The following is a 27,808-nucleotide window of genomic DNA, read 5'->3' as shown; positions in this document are numbered from 1 at the left end:
GGCGCCGAAAAGATAACAGTGTTGGCGCCAGGCACACCTCATCATAAAGATCATTCCACAATTTGGGGGCCACCACTGAGAAGGCCCTCTCCCTTGTTGCCAGCCTCCGAGCTTCCCTTAGAGTAGGCACCCGGAGGAAGGCCTTTGATCTTGAACATAATGTACGGGTGGGTTCGTATTGGGAGAGGCGTTCCATCAGGTATTGTGGTCCCAAGCCGTGTAAGGCTTTATAGGTCAAAACCAGCACCTTGAATCGAGCTTGGAAACATACAAGCAGCCAGTGCAAGCGGGCCAGAATCAGTTTTATATGTTCAGACTGTCTGGTCCCTGTTACCAATCTGGCCGCTGCATTTTGCACAAGCTGCAGTTTCTGAACCGTCTTCAAAGGCAGCCCACTTAGAGCGCATTGCAGTAATCTAATTTGGAGGTTACCAGAGCCTGGACAACTGAAGCCAGGTTATCCCTGTCCAGATAGGGGCATAGCTGGGCCACCAACCAAAGTTGGTAGAAGCACTCCATGCCACCAAGGCTACCTGAGCCTCAAGTGACAGAGATGATTCTAGGAGAATCCCCAGACTATGAACCTGCTCCTTCAGGGGGAGTGCAACCCCATCCAGGACAGGTTGGACATCCACCATCCGGTCAGAAGAAGCACCCATTAGCAGCATCTCAGTCTTGTCTGGATTGAGCCTCAGTTTATTAGCCCTCATCCAGTCCATTGTCGCAGCCAGGCAACGGTTTAGCACATTGACAGCCTCACCTGAAGAGGATGAAAAGGAGAAATAGAGCTGCATGTCATCAGCATACTGATGGCAACACACTCCAAAGCTCCGGATGACCGCACCCAACGGTTTCATGTAGATGTTGAACAACATGGGGGACAGAACTGACCCCTGTGGAACCCCATACTGGAGAGTCCAGGGTGCCGAGCAATGTTCCCCAAGCACCACCTTCTGGAGGCGACCTGCCAAGTAGGAGTGGAACCATCACAATGCAGTACCTCCCACTCCCAACTCAGCTAGTCTCCCCAGAAGGATACCATGGTCGATGGTATTGAAAGCCGCTGAGATATCAAGAAGAATCAACAGAGTCACACTCCCCCTGTCTCTCTCCCGACAAAGGTCATCATACAGGGTGACCAAGGCTGTTTCCATGCCAAAACCAGGCCTGAAACCCGACTGAAATGGATCCAGATAATCAGTCTCATCCAAGAGTGTCTGGAGCTGGACTGCCACCACTCGTTCAAGGACCTTGCCCAGAAATGGAACATTTGCTACCAGCCTATAGTTATTGAGATTTTCTGGGTCCAGGGAGGGTCTCTTCAGGAGTGGTCTCACTACTGCCTCTTTCAGGCAGCCAGGGACCACCCCCTCTCGCAGAGAGGCATTAATCACTTCCCTGGCCCAGCTGGCTGTTCCATCCCTGCTAGCTTTTATTAGCCAAGAAGGGTAAGGATCCAGCACAGAAGTGGTTGCACGAACCTGTCCAAGAACCTTGTCAACGTCCTCAAGCTGCACCAACTGAAACTCATCCAAGAAATCGGGACAAGGCTGTGCTCTGGATACCTCGCTTGATTCACCTGCTATAACACTGGAGTCTAAGTCCTAGCGGATGCTAAAGATTTTATCCTGGAAGTGCCTAGCAAATTCATTACAGCGGGCCTCAGATGGTTCTACCATGTCCCTGGGGCCAGAGTGTAATAGCCCCGGGACAATTCTGAAGAGCTCCACTGGGCGGCAGATTGATGATTTGCTAGTGGCAGCAAAATATTGGTTTTTTGCTGCCCTCACTGCCCCTAAATACAGCTTACCATAGGCACTTACCAGTGTATAATTGCATCCACTAGGAGTTCGCCTCCATCTGCACTTAAGCTGTCTCCTATACTGTTTCATCGCTCTCAGCTCTGGAGTATACCATGGAGCTGTACGAGCTCTACACAGAAGAGGGCACTCAGGAGCAATCATGTCAACCGCCCAGGTCATTTCTGTATTCCACAGTTCAACCAGGGTTTCGACAGGAGCACCAGCCCTATCAGCCGGAAAACTCCCCAGAGCCCTTTGGAAACCATCCGGATCCATTAGTCTCTGGGGGCGGACCAACTTAATAGGTCCCCCACCCTTGCAGAGGGGAAAAAGCCGCTGTAAGTCTAAACTTCAGCAAGCAGTGATCTGTCCATGACAGAGGGACTGATGTAAGACCCCCCACATTCAGATCACCAACTCCATGTCCAGTTGCAAAAACCAAATCTAGAGTATGCTCTGCTACATGTGTTGGGCCAATGGCATATTGGGACAGTCCCATGGTTGTCATGGAGACCATGAAATCCTGAGCCACCCCAGATAAGGTGGCCTCGGCATGGATGTTGACATCCCCCAGAACCAACAGTCTAGGGGATCTCAACAGTACACCCGAGACCACCTCCGTCAGCTCAGCTAGGGAGTCTGTTGGGCAGCGGGGTGGGTGGTACACCAACAGAATCCCCAGTCTGTCCCGCTGACCCAACATAAGGTGCAAACACTCCAGATCAGTAGTCACATGGACAGGGTGCCTGCAGAAGAAGATGGAGCTCCTATAGACCACAGCAACCCCCCCTCCCAGACCCTCAGGTCTACCCTGATGCTGGACCAGGTACCCTGGTGGACATAGCTGGAAGAGACTGACTCCCCCCTGCTCACCCACCCAGGTCTCGGATATACATGTCAGATCAGCTGCCTCATCCACAATTAAATCGTGAATGAGGGAGATCTTATTATGCACCGATCTGGCATTTAGCAGCAGCATCCAGAGACCTGACAGCTGGCTGATAGGGCAACCAACAAACCTGCAGGTGTGGGGAGGACCGGAACAAGACACAGCCATTAACTGCCATTGTTTATTTTACTGTATTGCTTAATTCTGTCATTGGATTTTTGGAAACTGCTTTGTGATCTTTTTCTTGGGCTCCTGATGACCAGTTTATTCAGCGTTCATCCAAATTTTCTTGTACAAAGCTTATACAGTGGTTAGATGATGTCCAGTTTTCAATGAGCATTCATTCTGATTTGCCTGCAGGGTGTTCACACATCTTTCCATTAATCGCTTTGCTCATGCCACACTTTTCAGGGCATTTTCACATCATGTTCTTAACTGCAACAAATCAATTTAAACTTGATTTGTCATTGTAGAATGAAAGAGTGTTTTAATCCACATTAATTGTGCAAACCTAAATTTCTGGTATGTGCTTGAATCCCTTCTGCAAAATAGTGACCAGAGATGTAATCATCTGGGGTCTCAGGGGGTCTTAGATCCCTTAATTTTGGGGGAGCAGTATCCCAGCAGGGTCCAGCATCCTACAAGCCAATCAGCATGAAAGGGTAGTGTGTTAGCCACTGAGAAGAGTCTTCCAACATGCTTCCTTGCCCTTTCCTGCTGATTGGAGCCAATCAGAGTGAAAGGAGGTGAGTCAGCCACTGAGAAGACTCTTCGGAGTAGTGAACACACACCCCTTTCATGTTGATTGGCTCCTAGGGATGTCTGTTGTTGTGGAAGAAGGCATTCACAAGGATCTCATTCTCAACACAGCAGCAAAAAAAGAGGGAGGGGCATGGCTGTGGCTGTTATGAAGAGACCCTGCACTTCGGAATTTGCCACTGTGCTACTGATAGTGACAGCCTGGAGGCACCCCTTGTTGAAAAGCTATATATAAACACTTGAATGAATGAATGTCACATGGGAAGTGGCCCTGACAATTTTCAGAATGGTTTACCCCTCTTCCCAGGGAACTCTGGGAACTGCAGCTCTGTCAGAGGAAGAGGGGTCCCCTAACCACTCTTTGAGGGAAGCCATGAGAGTTAAAGTGGTATCATAGTCAGGGCCAGCTCCAGGCATACCAGGGCCCTTGGGCACCAGCCTGCCCTGGGTCCCTCCGCTCCCCTTCCGCAATCCGCAGCAGGAGCACAGATCGCAGGAGAGGAGCTTCCGAGCTGCCCGCCATCCCCCCCGCCATCCCCCCGCTTCACCTACCTTTCTCTGCTGTTTTTTGCAGCTGCGCGCACTGTGCGCACAGAGTTGCCATCAATCAAGATGGAGGCCGAGGTTTCCTTAAGGGGCTGAAGCCTCTGCCGCCATCTTGGTTGATGGCACTCATGCGCGCATTGCTGCTATCAACCAAGATGGCGGCAGAGGCTTCAGCCCCTTACGGAAACCTCAGCCACCATCTTGATTGATGGCACTGCAAAAAACAGCAGAGAAAGGTAGGTGAAGCGGGGGGATGGCAGACAGCTCGGAAGCTCCTCCTGTCCTGGGATCCACGGCTCCTGCTGAAGATCGTGGAAGGGGAGCGGAGGGGCCCCTGTAGCTCCAGGAGCCATCGGGCCAGTGAACCACCTGGCCGCCCTTTAGAACCGGCCCTGATCATAGTGCTTTATATGTATAATGCGGATGTCCTCTCAGATGCCAGCATACAGTTGCACGTTGATTTTTGAGTTTGAAAACTCTGTCTGCCCCTCGAGAAAACCCAAACTCAGTTCTAGCAGATATAAATTCAGCATCATCTAAATGGTCTCCTCTTGTTTTCAGAATGCCCCCCCTCAGATACTCATGGGAAGCCCTTGGCATGAGTCTGCAGCAGTAGGCGTCAATAATGCTGGCTCTTTTGCTGGCGCTGGCCCCTTTCCTGGGGCGACGCTCCCCAGCTCCACAAGAAGAGCGGTGAGCTTATCTCCAATGCAGGTCCTCCCCACCCCAGGGATGCATTATCGTTATAACTTTGCTAACTTTCTCTTGAGGGAGAAATAACACTGAGATGATGAGTAGAGTTGTCACCATGACAGCGAACACTTTCCATCGGAAATTGGAGCCAGGGAGAAGGAGAGAGACCCCCACTGAGCCATACAGCATGCCTGCGCTGTAGCTGCTGCTGTGCCCTCGACACTTATGAGCCTATTTATATAAAAAAAGGCATAACCATAGACAAAGCACAGGCAGAGCATGCCAGTTTCAAAAACAGACTCTGGTAAGAAGGAGGAGTCCTTGCAGTTTTTCTCCTAGGAGAAAGCAGAGATCCTGGCTAAAACTGTACTGAATATTCTCCTGTTTCAGTTTTTTTGGGGGGAGAAAAATACTGCTTTTAATGAGGATAGAAATATTTCCCTGGAAACATTTTCATTGTATAAATATTCCTATTAATTTTTTCCAATCCTTTTTCCTGCCTAGCTGCTGCTCCTTCAAAATCATTTTTGCTTCTATATCAGAGGTAGCCATTGTGGTGTCCTCCAGAAGTTTTGGTCTACAATTCCCATCAGCATTAGTCGTATGGCCAGTTGTCAGGGATGACAGGAGTTACAGTCCACAATATCAGCAGGGTGCCATGTTGGCTACCCCTATTCTAAATATTGCCTCTTTTATTTTCCTGAATTAGTTTCCAAAGTGATCCTAAACAATCAGGGATCACATGGTGAATTAAATGGTGCCACAACACTATGTGGCCAATCAGACTTGGTTATGAGATGACATCAGGGAGGACAAGCAACGTTAATTGAAAATGCGGGCACTGCTTCAGTGGGTATTTCCAGTCAATTCTGATCAAAGAGGATGATATCATGACATTATTCATATGCAGGGCATATCCATGTTGATGGCAGAGTACGGCCACACTTTTAGTTCTGCCACTGCTGTTGGCTCTTCTTCCTTCATACAGGTATCCTGATCACATGCACTCCCTATATTAGAGCCAGTGGTCATGTATCAGCATTTCTCTGCAGACAGTTGTTGTAGAAAGAAGATCTGATGGCAGAGGCAAGGCCACGCATACGTATGCCCTACAACAAGTACTGAATGAAGAGGATTTCTGTAGTCAATCAGATTTGCAAGCACAATGAGAATAAACAAGGAGAGAGAGAGTAAATGAGTACATAAGAACATAAAAAGAGTCTGCTGCATCAGGCCAATGGCCTATTCTGTTCTCACAGTGGCCAACCAGTTGCCCATGGGAAGCCCACAAGCAGAACCTGAGTGCAAGAGCCCTCTCCCCTCCTGTGGTTTCCAGCAACTAGTTTTCAGAACCATACTGCCTCCAACTATGGCGGCACAGCACAGCCATCATTGCTGGTAGCCACTGATAGCCTTATCCTCCATGAATTTGTCTAATCCTTTTTTAAAGCCATCCAAGCTGGTGGCCATCACTCCCTCTTGTGGGAGCGAATTCCGTAGCTTAACTTTTCCCTGCGTGAAGAAGTTCTTGCTTTTATCTGTCCTGAATGTTCCAGCATCCAGCTTTTCTGAACCTTTTCCAGCTCTGGCTGAACGTTTCTTCAGACAGTGATATAAAAACAATGAAAACGTTCCTGAAATGCAGTGAATAATTTCTGTGCAACCCTAATTTTGATTTGCATGGAGAGGGCAGCAGATCCTGAGGGACAGGAAGTGGACAGAGTGGGTGTGCCATGAAGCATCCCCTGCATCCCCTAAGCTAGCCTGCTGCCCTCAGGTGTGGTGGAAGACACTGTGCTTTCATTGGTGATGCAGTAAGATTCAATAGTCAGTTTGGGCTTCTTTGCGAGGAAGGGTAGGATATTATTATTATTATTATTATTATTATTATTATATAAATGTATTTTGTTATGTAGATTTGACATCGTCTTTATTGTACTTGTGTTTATATGTACATACTCTACTGTAAATCACTTCTAGATCTTTCAGATAGTAAGCAGTCTATAAATAGAAATAAAAGAAAAAAATTAAGGAAAAAAAACCAAGAAGAGAAGATCTTCAGCAGGTGCCATCTTGCACCCCTTTATGACAAGCAGCTTCAGTCTTCTGTGAAAGTTTCTCATTTTCTCACTAAAGCGGGAAGATACACAGATATGGGTTAAAAAAAAATCAAGGCTGCAATCCTATACATGCTAACCTGGGAGTAAGACCTGTTGACCCCAATGATCTGAGTAGACACGCATAGGATTGCACTATAAAAGGGAGTCCTATGTTACAAGTTGTAGTTAAAGGCGGGTGCTGGGTCTGGAAAGCATGAGAACCGCCAGTTTTGTGCAAATTTGCCCACTATAGGCCACTTTGTCTTAAGAAGTCAGAGCAAATTGCATGGTGGACAGAGGGGGGAAGAGAGGCGCCAGTGATCTCTGATCCAGGCACTGATGAATTGATGTAATTTCTACTACTCTGCCTCTCCAAATGCTTGAGGTGGGCTCATAAACACATAATCAAACTATCACACCGTAAACATCCAAATGCAATTGCAATAATAACCAGCCTAATTCAATTTGAAAAGTGAAGCAGCAGCAATAACCAATAAAACCCCTCCGGCAGCCTCGGCTCAGCCCACATGTTCTTGGAAATGAAAAGGTCTTCCGCTGGCGTGGGAAGAACATAAAAGCGGTGCATTGATCAGGGCCAACAGCAGCTGAGCTTCAACTGCACTACAGCAGCAGATCCACTCCAAAACCATCTGCTGGTGCTGTTCACAGAGAGGAGCCTTTCGTTGGTGGGGATAATTGTTTATAACTGCAGCACCCTCCCCACTTTCCCATATACTGAGAAGTTCCTGGGGCAACACTTACTTGGGTGCTCTTTCCTTTGGAAGGAGGGTTCACTGGAGACTGGGCCCTTACTATTATTATTATTGTTATTGTTATTATTATTATTAAAATATTTATATACCGTCTGTCATGCAAGCATCTCCAGGCAGTGTACAGTAACAATATAAAATATATTTGATCAGTACAAATACCATAACATAATCCAAGTACAATTAGTAGTCTCATAAATTAAAATTCATGGTGTTCTTGTAATTTTTGAGGGCATGTACAAGTTGAGCAGAAGCAGAGACAGACAACACAGCACTCCTACCAAGCAGCAATTCCACTGCCTCCACATTGGATCTCCAGAGAGAGGCACCCTTACACTCCACACGCTTTCAGCCCCTCGGAGCTCAAAGCTGATCTGTGGCTCGCCCACTCTCCCTGAACTGCACCTCCTGTGTTTCTTTTCACACAGGCTTAGATGACATCATCCTTTGCTGGGGAAGAGAAAGGGATGCTCCCCACCTCAATGGTTTCCCCCGTTCATAACAGTGGCAGCTGTTGCAACCCCAGTCAAGGCATCAATTGCAGCCCTTTCCCATACTTGATGGGACTGATTTCAGTTTATGCAGCCTGACGATGTGGACAGGACCCCCGTAGTGAAGTGACTGGCTTCTTGCTCACTTGATCTCTGTACATCCTGGTTCACGAAAGCCAGCTGTGGGGGGAGAGTGGGCTGACTGAGTGGATCCAGGGTAGGGATGGGAAGATCTGTCAGCTTTAGTTCTCTCCATTTCTCATTTTTCCAATCTTAAATTCAGTTCTCCACATTTCTGCAGCAATTCACAGATATCCTCATGAAAAATTATCCAGCATTTTAGTGCAACATTCTTCTACTGAACTCATATCTGTGTTCAATTTTGCTTAATTACACATTTTTGCAAGCAATTTCTCCGTCTGTACGCTATTTTGACTAATATATTCATTTTTATGTCCATGTTCCCCTAATATATTTATTTTTGTAAACACTTGGTTGGCTGGAGATCTGTATCCCAAAAAACAGATAAGTGCGAGTTTTGGAAGATGGCGGTGTTTTGGTTCTTGTATTTTTTGGAAAATACAAATTTGATGAATTTAGCTTTAAATGTGAACTGCACCAAATTTCTCTCTCATCCCTAATTGGGGTGTGGTGAACATGTCTTCACACAGTGGAGTTGCGCCTACTGCCCTTAAGCAGGTGGCAGTGTGTCCATTTTTTTAAAGACGCCCGTCTTAAACCTTACAGTTTATAAGCATTACCACTCCAGTTGTGAATACCCCATTTCTGGGTAAGGTGGTGGAGAGAGTGACTGCAGAGCAGTTGCAGGAGGAATCCATTTTAATCTGGGGTCAGGGATGAAAGGTTGTCACATAGAGGAGGGCCGGGATCTCTTCTCGATCATCCCACAGTGCAGGGCACGGAATAATGGGCTCAAGTTGCAGGAAGCCAGATTTCGACTGGACAGCAGGAAAAACTTCATAACTGTTACAGCCATACAACAATGGAACCAATTACCTACAGAGGTAGTGGGCTCTCCGACACTGGAGGCATTCCAGAGGCAGCTGGACAGCCATCTGTCGGGAATGCTTTGATTTGGATTCCTGCATTGAGCAGGGGGTTGGACTCGATGGCCTTGTAGGCCCCTTCCAACTCTACTATTCTATGATTCTATGATGGTTCTCTGACTGACTCAGCATTGGTCACCCTGATGGATGCCTGTAGCTAGAGCAGTGCAAGAGGGTTGCGACTGTGCTCCTGCTTCTTGATCTTACAGCAGCTTTTGTTACCATTAACTATGGTATCCTTCTGGGTTGACTCTGTGGGATGGGTATTAGTGGCACTGTTTTACTCTGCTCCTACCTGCAGGCCTGTGCCCAGAGAACCACACTGGGAGATTGTGTTTTGGCCCCATGGTCCTTGCACAGTGGTGTCCATTGGGAGCTGTCATTAGGAGATGCTGATGACACACAGCTCTTTTTCTCCATAACATGCTTCTGAATGGCAGCTGCTGCAAACCTCAGAAGGGGAGAGTGCTCTTGCACTCAGGTCCTGCTTGTAGGCTTCCCATGAGCATCTGGTTGGCCACTGTGAGAACAGGATGCTGGACTAGATGGGCCACTGGCCTGATCCACCAGCCTCTTCTTATGTTCTTATGTTAGATCATTGTCTGGGCACAGTGCTGGACAGGATGAGAGCCAATACACTGGGTTTGAGCTCTGGGAAGATGGAGGCACTGTGGGTGGGTGGTTCCCTTGTCTAGCAGATGGGCCAATTACCTGCTCTGGATATTGCACTTTCTCTGAAAGAACAGGTTCATAGTTTCAGAGTGCTACTAGGTCCCTCTTTGTCACTGGAAGCTCAGATAGCCTGAGTGGCAAGAAGTGCCTATCACTAGCTATGTCTATTATGCCAATTACAGCTGTTCTTGGACAGGGATAGCTTGGCCATTGTGATTCATGCAGCGGTAAGCTCAAGATAATGCAATTAATTCTGTGTGGAGCTACCCTTGATCCAGATCCAGAAGCTCCAGCTGGTGCACCATGCTGTGGTTAGATTGTTGGTGGGGACAGGCTGTCACCAGCACATAACTCCAGCTGGAACTTGCACTGTTTGCTCATATGCTACCAAGCCAAGTTCAAGCACTTTAGCATCAAGTCACTGCTAAAACAAAGGGAAAAGAGCTTTGTTGTAGCAGGGGTTTCAATGCAAATCCCTTCCTGGTTCATGAAGGGGTTTGAATTGCATTGAAACTATCTTCTGAGGATACTATAGCTCTAGATTTCCTGCATCAAGAAGGAGGTTGGACTAGAGGGCCTTCAAGATTCCTTCAATTGTATGGTTCATTTTTTCTGTTATTCTTGTCATAAAAATATCATCTTTCAAAAGACTTGCATGATCCCACTGAAATAACTCTGCATGGGAAAAATTGGAGGTGTTGCCAATATAGAGCAGTGTTTCTCAAAGCACTCCAAGGGATTTTCAAGAGAAAAAGTAGGCTAGTGATGGGGGAGAAATTCAGTTCAGTTCATATTTAAAGCCAGATTTATCAAATCCACACTTTCCTAAACAATATGAGAAGCAAAACACAGCCATCCTTTGAAACTCGCATTTATCCACATTTTGTGATGCAGTTCTCAAACCAAGCAATGTTTCCAGAAATGCATATATTAGGAGAATGTGTGCACAAAATGAATATATTACAGGAAAAAAATACAAAAATGTATATTAGGATAAATTGCTTGGGAAATGTGTACATTAGTCAAAACTGCGTATAAAATGTATTTGTTGGGAGAAATCCACACTAAAATGCTGAAAAATTTTCATGAGGATTTTTTTAAAAAAATGCAAATTGCTGCAGAAGTGTGGAGAACTGAATTTAAAATTGAAAAAAATGAGAAACTCAGATAACTGAAATCGACAGATCGTTCCATCCCTAGTAATGGCAGACAATGGTACACAATGGGTGATTTCCATTGTGCTGCAGGCATGAGGGTTAAATGTACTGTGCATGCAATTATCATGGAAAATTATTCCCCTTTTTTCCTTCCTGCACCATGGTTTCCAAGGGTTAAATTTCAGTAGTGGATGGTGAGTGGTGCAGGCATGGCCTTCCCAAAGTTATGGAAGAGGCAATAGGGATTTTGGTGCAAGTGCAGCAGCTGTCCTGGCTCCCAATCAAAGAAATCAGTGGGACTTCCCTTTGAGTAGACATGTATAGAATTATGCTGCAACAGCCACATGCTGTCCTGGATCCCAACGAAGAGGCAGGACTCGGAGACTGCCTTTTTCTGCATGAAACTTTATTCCAGTACTGGAACACAGCATCACATTCTAGGCTTAAATCAGGATACAGAACTAGAGCAAACTAAGCATGTCTCAGAATGCATCACAGGAACCAACTAGGTATATCTCTGGAACATGCTGGGTACATGGAGGCAACAACAGACGAGTTGTCACAACAAATCTAAACAGGCTTCAGTACACCTTTATATCAGAGAGAAGGAGGACACTTACTTTTATGGGCTAATTCTGGCTCTTTTTGGTGTGTGCTGCGAAAAGCATGCTACATCTAGAAGAAGAGAGCATTTTAGCTAATTGCCATTTGGCTCTTCCCGTTAACCTTGGAGAGAGAGACAGTCGGCCTTATCACTCTGGCTTAGATCCTTACCATCTGTCTGTTGAACGCCTCGGTCTGGGCTGGGTGCCAATGAAGACTCTTCACCAATCGATTCAGGCAAAGGAGGGGAGGGTTCTGCACCGTCCTCAGCTATACCATTAGCTGGCCCAAAGGCTTCTGAAAGCATTTCCTCCATGCCTTCTTCATTCCTTTCATCAGTACTGGCAACCCTCTCCCCAACATCTGTGCCCCACTCTTCATCTTCCCAATCATACCAGAGGTTCTCCTTGGGGCCCATGCTGAGCCAATCTGCCACTCCCTGCTGTCTCCTCGCTCTCCCTCTCAGTACCCAGTAGCAACATGTGGCAATGGAAAGCCAGGAAAGCAACACCACCCTAGCCATGCTGCCCCACTACTGCATTGTGTGGGCCACCCAAGGACTTGTCGTGGGAATCTCCCTTCCACCTCTTAGTGCCTGGTTTGTTTGTTTGCTTATATTAAATTATATCCTGCCCTTCCTCCCAAAGGGAACCCTCAGGGCGGCAAATGATACAACCCGAACAATGTCTTTTTTTAAAAAAACTTTAAACATTTTAACAACCAAACATCTTTAAAAACATCTTAACAACCAAACATCTTTAAAAACAACTCCAATACAGATGCAGACTGGGATAAAGGATCTACTTAAAAGGCTTGTTGGAAGAGGAAGGTCTTCAGTAGGCGCTGAAAAGACAACAGAGACAGGGCCTGCCTGAGTGGGAGGGATTTCCAAAGGGGGAGGTGCCACAACACTAAAGGTCCACTTCCTAGGTTGTCCAGACAGATCTCCTGTTGAGATGGTATCTGCAGGAGGCCCTTACTTGCAGAGCGCAGTGATGGACTGGGTATATAAGGGGTAAGATTATCTTTCGGGTATCTTTCACTTTCCACTAAGTTGCAGCCTGGTGGCAAGGGTTAAATATGCTGCTCCTGTAACTACAGAGAGTTAAGAGCCCAAGCCTGAAGGATGATAAATAAAACAAAGGCTTCTCCTATCAAAGAAGATCAGGTGATAGGCAGCAAAGTTTTTCAAACTCTCAAAGTTGGTGCTTGTTTTCAAAGTTGCCGCTCCTGTGGCTTTCCCTTGCTTAGTTTACTAAGTTTACCCCTCTATAAATGTGGTTAAGATATTACTGCAAGGGTTCTACTGAAGTGGAAGTTTTGTTTAAACTGCAAAAAGTTTGAGCACCACTGACATTCTAGAGTATAAATAGCTAACATTTTGGTCTCCCCATCCTGATGCATTTCAAGTTGCATTTGCACATTGCTGTATGTACACATCAGAGAGGGAGCTGGAATCTCTTCACCCGAAGCGCATTACCTGTTTGGTCCCCCCTCAGCAATATTCCCCAGAAGTCCTATTAATGAATCTGTCATTTGCACATGTGAGCAACAGATGTCTCAAATGTACACACCTGGCTTAACTGCGGAGTGAATGTGGCTTACGTTTTCCAGTTGGATTGAAGCTGATTTGAAGGAAAACACATCAAACAGCAGTATTTCTCTGGAAACTACAGGGTTAATGTAGATTGTGACTACATGTGTACTATGCAGCTTCAAAAACTAGCATACTGGATGCACAGTAAGTGGTAATGTGTACACAGCCTTTGTTTTAAAAAGGAGGTAGCTGCATCATGTATTAATCATACAGGAAATCACTGTGAAATAATTCATTGTTAGCCCTTCATTCCACAAACTAAATAAAATCTATAAAAGCACAACGAGATCACAAAGATATGGTCATCATGAAGTTAATTATATCCATCTGCTCCATGAAATCTATGTAATTACATCTAACCATATCCCCTGTAATCCTATTGGTGTTTTGTTTGGCTGTTGAAGTGATATTCTGAGCTGTGTTAATTCTGAATTAATCTAGAATTTCCTAACAGCAGCTAAATATCAGTGGCTAGCAGATGTCATTGTTCTAAAGTACCTTCTGTGGCAGACTGGCTGAGCTGTTGCTGGAAAAGAGCTGAAATTGCAAAACTCACTATATAAGTATAAAAGACAGCAAGCAAAACACAGAAAGCTCTGATTGACTATGGACTCTGTTCATTACTACACATCAGAACTGAGTTGAATAGATATACATATGATGGTTGTTATTTTACAGACAGTATTTCATGTTTATAATCTTTGAGTTTTTTTTTTTTTAAATGGCATACTAAGTAAGGAAAAAAGATTAAAGGTGTAAAATCTGCATTCATTTGCACAGGGGTAAATCCAAGTGATTGAAACTAGAACTACTTCTAAGAATGCAGAAAGAGCCCAGCTGGTTCAGGCCAATGGCCCATCTAGTCCAGGATCCAGTTTCCCATGGGATCAACCAGATGCCCTCTGAGAAGACCATAAGCAGACGTTAAGTGCAATCACCATCTCCCATTATTGTTCTCAAGCAACTATATTTAAACATAGCTTGCCTCTCATTCTAGAGATGGTACACAGCCATCGTATTTTGAGTATGTGTTTTGGAGTACATCATTCTGACCATTGGCCATGCTAGCTAGGGCTGATGGGAGCTGCAGCCCCAAACATCTGGAAGGCACCAGGTTGGAGAAGGCTGATCAACATACATACCTGCTTAGACTCTGTGCATACCGAGTTGATCAAGATGGTTCTGAATATCCTATTCATATATTCTCAGTTGGGATAGGGTCAATTTGTAGAGGGCGGGATCGGGATTGCGGCTGCAGCTAGGTGTTTGCTTTTTTTTTTTTAACCAAGCACTGCTACTGACAAGGATATGAGCCTTGCATCCTCCTCCACCCATGCTAATCTCAGTAGAAAATTCCTTATTCCACCACCTTTGTTTTGTAGGCACTCTTTCATGCAGCTTCCCTGTGAGAGTTTTTAACTGTGCAAGTATAAAAACTTGTGAGATGAAACTGCCCTTTATGTGTCCATACTTTGGACACATAATGAGAAGACATGATTCATTAGAAAATATAATAATGCTGGGGAAATCAGAAGGGAGTAGAAAAAGAGGAAGTCCAAACAAGAGATGATTGATTCCATAAAGGAAGCCACAGACCTGAACTTGCAAGATCTGAACAGGGTGGTTCATGACAGATGCTCTTGGAAGTCACTGATTCATAGGATTGCCATAAGTCGTAGTCGACTTGGAGGCACATAACAACAACAAATTTATATCCTGACCTTCCTTCCAGCAGGAGCCCAGGGCAGCAAACAAAAGCACCAAAAACACTTTAAAACATCATAAAAAAAGACTTTAAAATACATTAAAACAAAACATTTTTAAAAAAATTTAAGCTTTAAAAACATCTGAAAAAAGAAAAAAGGTTAAAAACATTTTTTTAAAAAAAGGTTTACAAACATAAACATGTAAATGTACTGCCTTCAAGTCGATTCTGACTTATGGTGACCCTATGAATAGGGTTTTCATGAGGCTGAGAGGCAGTGACTGGCCCAAGGTCACCCAGTGCGCTTCATGGCTGTGTGGGGATTCCAAACCTGGTCTCCAGGTCGCAGTCTGGAATAAGGTCTCAAAAGGCTTGTTGAAGGTCTTCAATAGGCGCCGAAAAGATAACAGAGATGGCGCCTGTCTAATATTTAAGGGTAGGGAATTCTACAGCGTAGGTGCCGCCACACTAAATCTCCATTTCCTATGTTGTGTAGAAAGGACCTCCTGATAAGATGGTATCTGAAGGAGGCCCTCACCTGCAGATCACAGTGATTGACTGGGTATATAAGGGATAAGACGGTCTTTCAGGTATTCTGGTCCCAAGCAGTATAGGGCTTTGCACACCAAAACTAGAACCTTGAACTTGGCCTGGTAGCAAATGGGCAACCAGTGCAGTTATTTCAGCAGGGCGGTGACATGTTGGCGATACCCTGCCCCAGTGAGCAGTCGTGCCGCTGCATTTTGCACCAGCTACAGCTTCCAGACCAACCTCAAGGGCAGCCCCACATAAAGCGCATTACAGTAATCCAGCCTGGAGGTTACCAGTGCATGGACAACAACAGTGGTCAGACTATTCCAGTCCAGAAACGGCCACAGCTGTCTTACCAGCCGAAGCTGGTAAAAGGCACTCCTAACCACTGAGGTCATCTGGGCCTCTAGCAACAAAGATGGATCCACGAGCACCCCCAGACTACGGACCTGCTCTTTCAGAGGGAGTACGACCCCATCCAAAGCAGGCAACTGACCAATTATCTCAACTCGGGAACCACCAACCCACAGCGCCTCCGTCTTGCTAGGATTCAGACTCAGTTTATTGGCCCTCATCCAGCCCACTACCGAGTCCAGGCAGCGGGTCAGGGCTTGCACAGCCTCTCCCAGTTCAGATGTTACAGAGAAATAGTATCATCAGCACCTTGCCCCAAATCTCCTGATGACCACTTCCAAGGGCTTCATATAGATGTTAAACAGCATGGGGGACAAGATGTTACCCTGCGGCACCCACAGCACAACTGCCAGGGGGCCAAAAGACAGTCACCCAATGCTATTCTCAGGAAACGACCTTGGAGATAGGATTGGAACCACTGTAAAACAGTGCCTCCGATACCCATCTCACCAAGTCAGCCCAAAAGGATACCATGGTCATTGGTATCAAGAGCCTCTGAAAGATCAAGTAAGAGTAACAGGGTCGCACTCCCCCTGTCCTTCTCCCAATAAAGATCATCCATCAGGGCGACCAAGGCCAATTCAGACCCATAACCAGGCCTGAACCCAGACTGGAATGGGTCAAGATAATCTGTTTCATCCAAGAGTACTTGCAATTGCTGTGCCACAACCCTCTCAATCACCTTCCCTAAGAAGGCGGTATTTGCTACCAGCCGGTAATTGTTGCAAACCAACGTGTCTAGGGTGGGCTTTTTCAGGAGAAGTCGAATCACCACCTCTTTCATGGAAATGCTTCTTATGCAGCTCCTGTCGTGCTTCAGTGATAACATCTTTTTATACATCTGCTGTGTTGCAGGAGAAATCCCCTCCCCACCCAACCCTACCCCTCGCAAAAAAAGAAGACATTATCTTTGTGATTAGTTGCAAAGTGCTTACTAGAACAAGAAATTATGTCTTCTTTTCAGTTGACATCTTTTCCTACAGGGACTTGTTCAGTTGGCTGAAGGCACATAACTTATTTCTGGATAAAATAAAAATTCTTGCATTCAAAACGTTCATCAGCCTAAGATGGATGAGGCCTTTAAAATGCAGCTGCTTTTACAAGCTGCAGCTCGTGAGGATGGCAAGTGTTTTTTTCCTGCTTTAGAAGAAACTATTGTAGGGGAGAGAGAAAATGACGCCATTGGGCCTCAAGGACTGCTTGATAATTTATATCCCTGCCCATTCACTGAGGTCTTCTGGGGAATCACTGTTACTGGTCCCTATGGCTCAGATGCACAGCTTCTATCCACCAGGAGCTGTATGTTGAATAATGTGAGTCCAATTCTATCACGTTCCCTCCTGCCTGAGATCAGGCAGACACCCCCCGCACACACACACACTTAACATGTGGCACTTGGTGAAGACTTTTTTTTTCTTTTAGCAGGCATTTCAAGTGAGTTTTTCTGATTTTATGGTTAATTTTATCTGATTTTATGCTGTCTCCCTACTGCATCCCTTTAGTATCTCTGTCGTACACTGCTTAGGAATTATGGTATTAAGAGGTGTATAAATTATTAAAATACATAAATCAAACCAGCCAGTTTCACTGGGTGACCCTCCTCAAGCTCTAATATTATAAGAGAGGAAGAAAATGTTTCTATCCACTTCCGCTACACCAGTGATGGGAGACCTTTTAGTCCTCTAGATGTTGTTGGACCCCAGCTCCCATCAGCCTCAGCCAGCATAACCAATAGTCAGGGATAGGGTTGCCAGGTTCAGGGCTTGAGACTGCTCCTGTATCTTTAGGAGAAGAGAAAGTCAGCCAAGTGCAGGTGTTCTTGCAACATTGTAATGGGAAAAACCACAAGGTGAAATTCTCCCTTGCCCCTGCACAACTTTTAAAGATAGAGAAGACCTCTTGGTTGCCAGGCCTGGCATCTTTTGTGATGGCAGGCATGTACACACAGCATGCACAGCATTCACACTGACTGGAGAAGTAGGTGGTGCAGGCTTATTGAAGCCCCTGCTGTCTGTATTGGGGGGTGCCTGGGAGCTCCGTCTCCACGATAGGGTCAGGTTGCAGGTCTGACACTGCTGCAGATCATAGAACAGGAGCACCATTCTTTCACCCTAAGAAGGGGCCCTTCAGGGACCCCTCTGGGCTGCAGGGGCCTTCAACAGGGGCCCAACCTGGCCGCTCTGTGGTGCCGGCCCTGCTCACACTCCTGAGGTTCAGTTGGCCTCCACCAGAGACCGAGCCTTTAGTGTGGCAGACCCTGCCCTGTGGAACTCCCTACCATTAGAGATTCGGCAGGAACTATCACTCCTTTCTTTCAGGCATCTCCTGAAAATGGAACTTTTTTAAACAGGTCTTTTAATATGAGTTTTCTTTTTAATAAAATAAATAAATAAATTGGTGATAAATTAATTAGTCAGTTCCTGTATTTCACAAGGGAGAAGATTTAATTGCTCGTTTCCTTTCATTAGTTTCTTTTCCTTTACAAAATAATTCAGTTTTGCTCTATTCCTGCTCCACGTGGAGCAGGAATTGTCTAATGAATGGAAAATTCATTTGTAATGCTGAAGCTGCACTGAACAGAAAGCAATTAAAACCAGAAGTTGCATGGAGGAAGCTTCTGATTAAAGTTGCATGGGACATTTGCTGAACAGGACTTACTTCTCAATCAGCATTTCCCTAATGGCAAAAAGTCTGTTTGGTTTTTTAAAAGTAGATTTGTTGCACTAGGTGACAGAGCACTTTAATACATTTTATTGTGCACACCTAAATTCCTGGTATGTGTTTGGATCCCTCGTGCAAATCACTGACAGAATCTAGATGCAACCTTTGTTGCTGCTTTTGTTAAACGATTGGGAGTCAGAAATCCTTGTGAATCTACTGCAAATTACCCAGAGATAGTTGATCCAGATGCGCCTTCTGCCCACTCCAGTACAGGCAATGCTTATGTAGATAGATCAAGTCCTGAGAACATAGGAAGCTGCCTTATACTGAATCAGACCATTGACCCATCTAGCTCAGTATTATCTACATTGGTTGGCAACAGCAGCAGCTCCCCAGGGCTTCAGACTCAGGAAATATTCCCAGCCCTACCCAGAGATGCCAGGGATCGAAGCTGGGACCTTCTGCATGCAAAGCAGATATTCTACCACTGAGCTAAATGTTTAGAATGGGGGTTTCGATCTAACCAAAATTGCTCCTCCTTGAAAGTTATGCATACAGATAGTGTTATGGCACTGCAAAGAGCAACACAGTATCCGACACACAGTGGCCTGCACAAAAGGGGTGCACCCCATTCCCAAGAATATGAACATGTATCAAAGCAACTTGCCAGACACGTCAACCTTTCACAGGAGATCTCTGTGGCAGACTGGTGAGAAATCCAAAGCGATGGTCAGCTATTCCCTTCCACTCGACTGCCAAATGGCTCAGAGTCCTGTATGCCAGGCCTCCAGGCCATTTTTGTAGTTTAATGTGACTTGACAGACAAGCCCTACCACAGCATGCTCCATCGACCCCTGGAAGCTGCATCACAGGTTTGGAAACACTATTATCAATTATTATTGGGTGTTTTTGTGTGTGTGTGTGTGAAAGGTCCTTGAGTGTTTTTCAGTTCTCATTGTACCTGTAACATTCCCTGGGATAGACTAGTCTGTTTAATGCATTCTAAAATCCTGGCTTAGATCAAGGAATGAATCAGGCACAAATATTACAGAACCCATTCTTCCAACTAGCAATAGGAGAGAAATTGAATTCAGTTTGCAGTTGAAACCAAATTATCCAATTTGCACTTTCTGAAACAATACAAGAATTGAAACACAGCCCCCTCTTTGAAATTCACATTTATCCAAATTTTGCTGTGCAGTTCTCCAACGAAACAGTGTTTACAGAATGCATATATTTCTGGAAAGTGTGCATAAAAATGTATGTATTAATGAAAATAACATACAAAAATGTTATATTAGGAGAAATTGCTTGCAAAAATGTGTAGTCAAAACTTCATATGAACATGAGTTTATTAAGCAAAATTTGCACTGAAATTTGCTGAAGAATTTTCATTTTTAAAAAATTTGTAAATTGCTGCAGAAATGTGGAGAACTAAATTTAAGAATGGAAAAAATGAGAAACTGAGGGAACTGCAATTGATGTGGCTTCCATCCCTACGTCCAACAGTGTGAACATTGGTTAGCTGGAAAGCTAAGGCTGTGGATTTTAAATCAGTGGATTTTTAATTATTAGACATACAAGATATCTTCTGTGGGGAAGTTGAGACTTTTCAAAAGCAAACTATTCACATTCAAATTTGTTTGCAAAAAAAATCAAATTCATTGTGAGTATCCTGTTTTCTTCTTGTGGGTGGGGAAGCAGGCTGTCAATGGCTCAGTTCTATCTTTTTACAAAGTCTTTTTGTTGTTTTTACACTGTCTGCACAGAAATCCACTCGCAGAGTAGTTTGTGATCCCTGATAATAAAAGGAGACCGTCAGGTAGCACAGGGTTTTTGAAGCTCTCCACTGAGTTTGCCCTAGCCCATAGCTAGCCTTCCTGCCATTCCCTGCCCCCCAGTACATCTGAGAAGGATGAGAGGTAACCAGCATCAGAAAATGACAGCAAGGGATTTGGAATTTCATCTGCCACCCAACTGAGTTTAGGAGCCAGAGAATCTGCAAATCCCATGCCCCCTTGGCAAGAAGGCTCAGGAGTGTCATTTTCAATTAAGGGGAAGCCAGAATGACCTACCTGCCAATCACTAGTTACTCCCTTCCCCTTCTCAAGCCTCAAGGATAGTTTATTATTCTTATTGGCAAGTGGGAAGACTAGAGGGGAAGGTTGTACACTCCACCCATTTGGGTTTTTTTAAAAAGAAAAAACTTGCCTTATGAAAATTGGGGATGGGGTAGAGCATTTGCCTTGCATGCAGAAGGTCCCAAATTTAATCCTTGGTGTCCAGGTAGGGTTGGAAAGACTCCTGCCTGAAATCCTGGAGGGTTGCTGCCAGTCAGTGCAGACGATACAGAGTTTGGTGGACCTATAAGGTAACCTTCTATGTTCCTATGTTTACTAAGCACTGAAAGCTTTCAGAAGAGAAAAGCTGGGGGGAGGGACAAATGGTCATCATGCTGAAGGGAAGTCTGCAGTCCACAAATTGAAGTGTTACCTGAGAGAGAGAGTCAAATATCACAGTGGAGTTTTTAATTTAACACAGAGCTTCAGGAAGGGAGGCCATATTTGTTCTTTAGTCTGTGCAACACCTCTTCTGCCCACTGAAGATTATTCTTTTCTTTGATTAACCTGTTCCAAAGATCTTCAGTGCATCACTGGAGGGTGTGTGTGTGTGTGTGTGTGTGTGTGTGTGTGTGTGTGTGTGTGTGTGTCTCCTTCCAGTGCTGGACCATCAAAGGTCTATCTATGAGCACTGCACAGAGCAGCTGTTCTCCCTCGCTTTGCTGGACATTTCCTAGACTTCAAGGAAGGGTGAAGAATGACACAGCATTCCTAACAGCCTGAATGGTGGGTTTTCTCCCTTTATGCATCAAGCTTCATGATGCACTTTTACACCAAGGGAGAGGAACCTGTGACACCCCACCCCACCCCGATGTTGCCATCATCCCTGGCCATTGGCTATGCTTGCTGGGACTGGCTGGATCTGTAGTTCAGCATCATCTGGAAGGCCAAAGGTCCCCATCAGAAATCACAGACTCTTGCCAATGTACTGCAAAACACCCTGATATCTACTAGTGTATCCCGATTTACCTTCTGCCCACGCCTGAAGGAAGGGGTGTTCACCAACAGGTGCCTACCCTCTGCCAACTCTGGGAAGTTGCATTATTGTTGTGGTGGTGGTTTGTTGTTGTTATCATCATCAACTGAGTTTGCTCCAGGAGATCAAAGTATATGCACATTCTCAGGGCAGCAAAAGTGTTTTTGCACCACTTCTGACACTTTTAAAATGTCATGCCGGCTTTTACCTAACATATCCATGTTTGCCATTTTGCCCAACAGGGCCACTTTTAGATTTGGGACCCATATGAGCTATACTTCTAAAGCAGTATTATAACACCTGAAAAAGGCATGGCTTACCCCCAAAGAATCCTGGGAAGTGTAGTTTGCAAAGGGTGCTGAGAGTTGTTACGAGACCCCTATTCCCCTCAGACAGCTACAGTTCCCTGAGACCCCTGGGAAGAGGAATTGGTTGTTAAACCACTCCAGAAAGTGTAGCTCTGTAAAGGGAATAGGGGCCTCCTGTCAACTTTTAGCAGCCTTAACAAACTATAGTTCCCAGGATTCTTCTGGGGAAGCCGCAACTGTTTAAAGTAGTATAATATTGCTTTAAATGTATAGCACAGATTGGGCCATGATCTGAAACCCCTTTCACCTGTGTGAAATTGTACACGGGTGCCTAGGATCCTAGTTTTTCAACATCCTTGTTATTTTAATAAATAGATTGAGTCAAAGGGACCCTCCTCATGGCACAAGTGTACCTGGTCTACTCACTGTGGAACAGGACCCAGAAGTTTTGCAAACTATTGTTCAAGCTCCATTGAGAGGACTTCGCAGTAGTATGGGGGAAAACAGCAACCCAGACCCTGCTTCTGGCAAACACGTTAAAAAGAAAGAGCATTCTTTCCCAAGCTACAAAAAGCAGCCATGGGCAGAAATGAAAAGAGCAGGCAGGGGTCAAAGGGCGCTTGTGTTCTCTGGCCCTGCAACGAAACCGATCATCATGAAAGGCGATGTCTTGTGCTCCCTATTCCTGGCATTTTCATCTTGACAGCAAGAAAAATGACTCTCCTAAGGCACGAGGGCTTTCCAGGTTTGAAAGACTTCTTTAGGTTTTGAAAAAGTGCTAATTGCATCATCATGACACCCTTTCACCCTCCCTGTCTAGGCAGAAAAGGATGATATCCTCTCTCTCTCTCTCTCTCTCTCTCTCTCTCTCTATCTATCTATCTATCTATCTTCCATACACGCACTTAATATTTGACTTTCTACACACGTACACTTGAGTGAGCAAAGAGCAAGTCTCATTATAAGAGAAGTGGGGGCTCCATTGCTATTTAGGGGCAGGGGATAAATACTGGATGCCAAACAGGACACATTAGAAAGGGCCCAAAGAAAACCCGCTTTACACCCTAGTTAATTCCATAAAAGAAACCACAGACCTGAACTTACAAGATCTGAACAGGGTGGTTCACGAAAGATGCTATTGGAGGTCGCTGATTCATAAGGTTCCCATAAGTCATAACCGACTTGAAGGCACATAACAGCAACAACACCCAGGTTAAGGTATTTCCCATGCACTTTTTTTTGGACAGTTCTGTCATTACTTTCTCTCATCTTAAAGCAGGATCTTCCAGCAGAGCGGGTCCAATTATTTCCATTTTGTGTGACTTTCGTCATTCATCTAGCTAGGTGGGATGAAGGCAGCTACAGCACACATTTCCCAGAACACTGAAGCACTTTGGACAGCTCCTTGAAAGTTCAGACTAATCCCGGAGTAGATTCTCCTGTCCCACCCACATGGAGCCACTAGCGACCACCACAAGGTGAGAAAAGTAGCTCAGGGACAGCATGTACAGGTCAGGAACTACAGAAACACTGAATCAATTTAAAATGCAGGGCCTGGATTATTATTTCTTATTTACTTCCATTTATGAATCACTTACTATAAAACATCTCAAAATGAGTTAACAACATTGACGATACAAGCCGTTAAAATATTTTCAGGTAGCAAAAACAATTTAAGAAAGTTGATAAATAAAGGCAATTAAAAATGACCGGATTATACAGCTACGAGAGTGGCTATATACTATAGCCAGCGTGGATTTTTCACATCCTGCAATGTTAAATTGAATATACCCCCATGCCATTCTGATGCTTCCCATAAGCTCATTTCAAAACAAAATCTTACAAAACTTATAGTCCTGAACTCAGAAATGCTTGCTTAATAGAATAGAGTTCAAAGGCTAAAAAGGGGGGGGGGACCCAGAGCCCTTTTGGACTCTTTTCTGTCAGAGTTCTCATAATCTGTTGAAATTCATTAAAAATCAGCCATGGTCACAGAGTACCTGTAATCCTATTACTGACCTTGCCCCATACTCTGACCTTCATCCACTGCAGTTTAAAAGTTAAAAAAATGCCTGGCTGATCTTTAATTAATTTAATAAATTTAGCATTGGACTCAATGATAAGGCTGGGCATGCTCAGTAAGAACCAACTGTCAGTGTTCTAAAAGCCAGACTCCCACCAGACTTTCATTTCATGTGAGACAGTCATGCCTTCCCCCAGAGAATTCTGGGAAGTGTAGTTTGTGAAGGGTGCTGAGAGGAGACTCCTATTCCCCTGACAGAGGCCCAGTGGCCAGAGTGGTTTAGCAGTCAGCCACTCTGATTGAAGCTCTGTGAGGGGAACAGGGCATCTCCTAGCAACTCTCAGCACCCTTCACTAACTACACTTCCAAGGATTCTTTGGGAGAAGCCATGACTGCCTAAAGTGAAATAGCCTGGTGTGGTTGTGGCCAGGGACAGCTTTGGTTTACATACCAAATTCTTCCAAGCTACACAGGAAGTGGATTGGACTGTGAAAGACCAACTTAAATTGTGTTTGCATTTTGGCAAATTTGTAGAGCAGTACAATATCTCAGAGAGGAAGTCAGGTCTCCTGCTCCCCTGGTGCATTCACTATAGCTGCCCAATTTCCCTGCTTTTTAAAGTTGGATAGAAATATCTGTGGGCTATAGGTACATTCTTAAACCACAAGGTTTTTTGCCTATTAGTGAATATAAAATCATTTCAAATCCAATACAGATACAGACTGGGATTTTTTTAAAAATCCTCCCCTTAAAAGGCTGGTTAAAAAATGAAGGGGCTTCAATAAGCTCTGAAAAGGCAACAGAGATGGTGCCTGTCTGTAACAGGAGGGACTTCCAAAGCTCTTCAAACCATACCAGGCTGGTGAGGAGGCAGAGGAGAAGGAGGTGGTGAGGAAACAGTGGTTGGCTTTCGGCTCTCCGCCACCATGAATTCAATCGGCATGTGGTGTTGGACATGTTGGCTGGGTCTGACAGGAGTTGTAGCCTGAAACAGATGGAGGTCACTTCTTTGGTTATCCCTGCTGTAAACACATAGGACCCGATGCAACACTCCATTTAGTTTCTGCACCCATTTGTGACCATGCCCAAGCCCAGTGACAGAAGGTGGCATGGTTGAGCACCTGCTGAAGGCCCAGTTCTGCTTCCTTGCTATCCTGTTCTGCAGCAACTTGGGGCTCACAAGGGAAGTGGTTGCAATTACGAGAGCCTCATCAAGGCCAAGCAGATCAGAACCATGGACAGCACCCAGTGAGCCATGCTGGCTATGCTATGGAAGGTGTTGTCTCAGCAAAGCACCAGAGTCATCTGAAAGCTTAGGAACTTCACTCTCCCACTGGCGTCACTGGCATATCTGTATTATTGATCAATAAACCTCTGTCCTTTGGAGCACAATCTTTGGTCTGGAAAGTTTTTCCTTCAACAATTTGGCATCCCTGGGTGGACAGGACAAGAACAGGACTTGAGCCTGGTAGTCTCCCTTGTGGAGACATCAGAGGTCGGCCTGTTGGCTCCTGCCAAAAGACCACCACCAGATTGGTTGCTCCCTGGGACATAGGAATTTGTGTGTTTGTCTTGTTTGTGTTTTGCAACTTTGCTGGAGAACATCAATAAAAACTTCGAGCTCAAGAGCTCCTGAGGAACGGGTGAGTATAAATTTTATTAGGATTTAACAAGGGGAAAATGCCAATCGGATGAGGAAAATGTTGAGAGCATATGGAGGGATGAATGTCTATGTTGGCATAGGAGTCCCTGCTATGTGAACTCGCTTTGAAGACTCTTCCCCTGTGTCAACCCTGGGAGACCTCCTGAAAAGGGGGCTTCTATTTGAACACAGCCGATTGAACTCAGTGCTTAGCGAGTTTGCATAGTGGTGTATACTACCTTGCTGTGAATGAGGAGTTTGTAGGCCCCAAAGCGGTCAAATGGCCCTGCATGACTGAGAATTGTTTGTTTGTCTTCCCATCCCTTTTTCCTCTGTCTGTTTAAATTGGAGGTTGTGTGTGGCTGTCAGACCGGCTCTAGCTGGACTTGTGCCAGGGGGAAGCATTAACAGAGACACACAATATTGAATGAGTGGGCTCTCTCTGCAAATCCAGGCTTGAATAATCACCTGGTGCGACTGGCATTGGGAATTGAATAGTGACAAGAGGGAAGGGAATAGTAAATGTTAAGAGGTTCAAGCCAAGGTTAATGACTTGAGGATCCAATAAGGGCAAGAGTTATGGCCAGGGCAAATGCACCAGTAAGAGGGGTGGTGTGAGACAGTAGAATAAATAGAGAGGGCCCATCAGAGAGGTATGCCAGGGCAATCATCTCTAAGAAACCAAGAATTCTAAATAATCAAATTCTTTCAGAGAGACCAAGAATTGTAACAACTGAAATTCTTTTCAGAGTAAAGTTGTCCAGGAATAAGGTCCTTTCAGAGTCAGGCTAGGATCTAGGTCCACTCGAAGAATACTTTTGTGGGATCCGGTCGGAGATTAGCCCTAGTGGGTGGGAGTCTAGGATCCCCGGGTAATGTCCACAACCACAGACAAGGAAATAGATAGGGAAAGTGAAGAAGAAAAAGAGATTTCAGAGGAAGGTGGTTCTCAGCTTCCAGTATACTTAAATTTATATTATAAGTGGAAATTGCAACTGCCTCCAAATTTTTGGACAGCAGCAGATTACTGTGCTCCGGTTCCTCAACCAGCCTATTTAAGGTTGAAGAAAAGGGGCATCCTACAGGACGTTATACTGAAAGGTAGAGAAACTTGTTAGATAGGCAGTCAGATTTGCAGAGAGGGAACCAAGCACAGGAGGTGGGCCCTGCAACAAATTAGAAAGTTAGGTTTCAGGCACCCTTTTATTGCACCCTAGCTATCCTCAGATATGAATATATACCCCACAACCCTTTTGTGAATTTTGTAAGGAGGTCCATGTTTGGACCCTTGGATCTACAAAGGATTTGTTGTTGTGGAGAAAGGGAACGTTTAGAGCAAAAAGAAGAGTAAAAGGTGTAAAAAAGGTGGTCAGTTTTTACCCACTTGTCGGTGGGCTCCATACCAGACTTTTGCAGCAGAGAATAAGGAAGTAAATTCAAAGCTTGCAGTGCCTCCGAAAAAGGGCATGCCGGCATCCAAAATGTATGAGAAATATGGCATGCTTCCAGTGAAATTCTTGCCTTTGTGGCATGCTCATACAAGCAGTTTGGGCAGAAAGCAGCAGTTCCCAGAAGAAAGAACCTTCGATTTTGAATTAAAATCATTAAAACGGCTTCGCAAGTTAGGAGCTGGTTTTCCAGTTTTGACAACTTTGCCCCCCCTAGAATAAAAGGAGGGTCTGTTAAGCTTCTGGTAAGTTACAGGGAGAGTGAGCTACAATTTGTTTATTAATTAGAAACCAACGAGGAAAGTAAAACTTTCAAACCCATATAGGTCCCAAAAAGAGGGGATCCTAATTTTAAAATGTATAAGAAACATGAGGTGTTAGGAGGAAATAAATTGTTTGAAGTAAATATAAGGTTAACCTATTAATATAATTGCATATGTGTAAAGTTTAACTATCTGACAGGATCCTAATAACATCAGTGTGCAATAAGCTGTACGTAGTGCTTTTGAAATATCAGGGGGTACTCCTGCTACTTCAAGCTACCCAGTTTGGATTATTGGTGTTGTCCTTTTACCCTGATGGAGGCTTTCCTTATTTTGGTGCCATGAAGCTAGTAGGGCACTAAAGTGGGAGAAGAGCCCTTGTGGGGAATTGGAATTGATTAAGAAATTTAAATTTTTAATATAATTGGATATTGGTATGTGAAAATTGAAATTGTACTAAATTGTATTATGAATTATGCTATATGGGCTTGAGGCATTAAGTTGATATATGGCTGGTTTACAGAGGAAACCACAGTTTCCTCATAACCAGAGTCTATACCATAGAAGTAATA

Source organism: Rhineura floridana, chromosome 4 (genome assembly GCF_030035675.1).
Source record: "Rhineura floridana isolate rRhiFlo1 chromosome 4, rRhiFlo1.hap2, whole genome shotgun sequence".
NCBI classification, from domain to species: Eukaryota; Metazoa; Chordata; class Lepidosauria; order Squamata; family Rhineuridae; genus Rhineura; species Rhineura floridana.
This window is presented reverse-complemented; position numbering follows the sequence as displayed.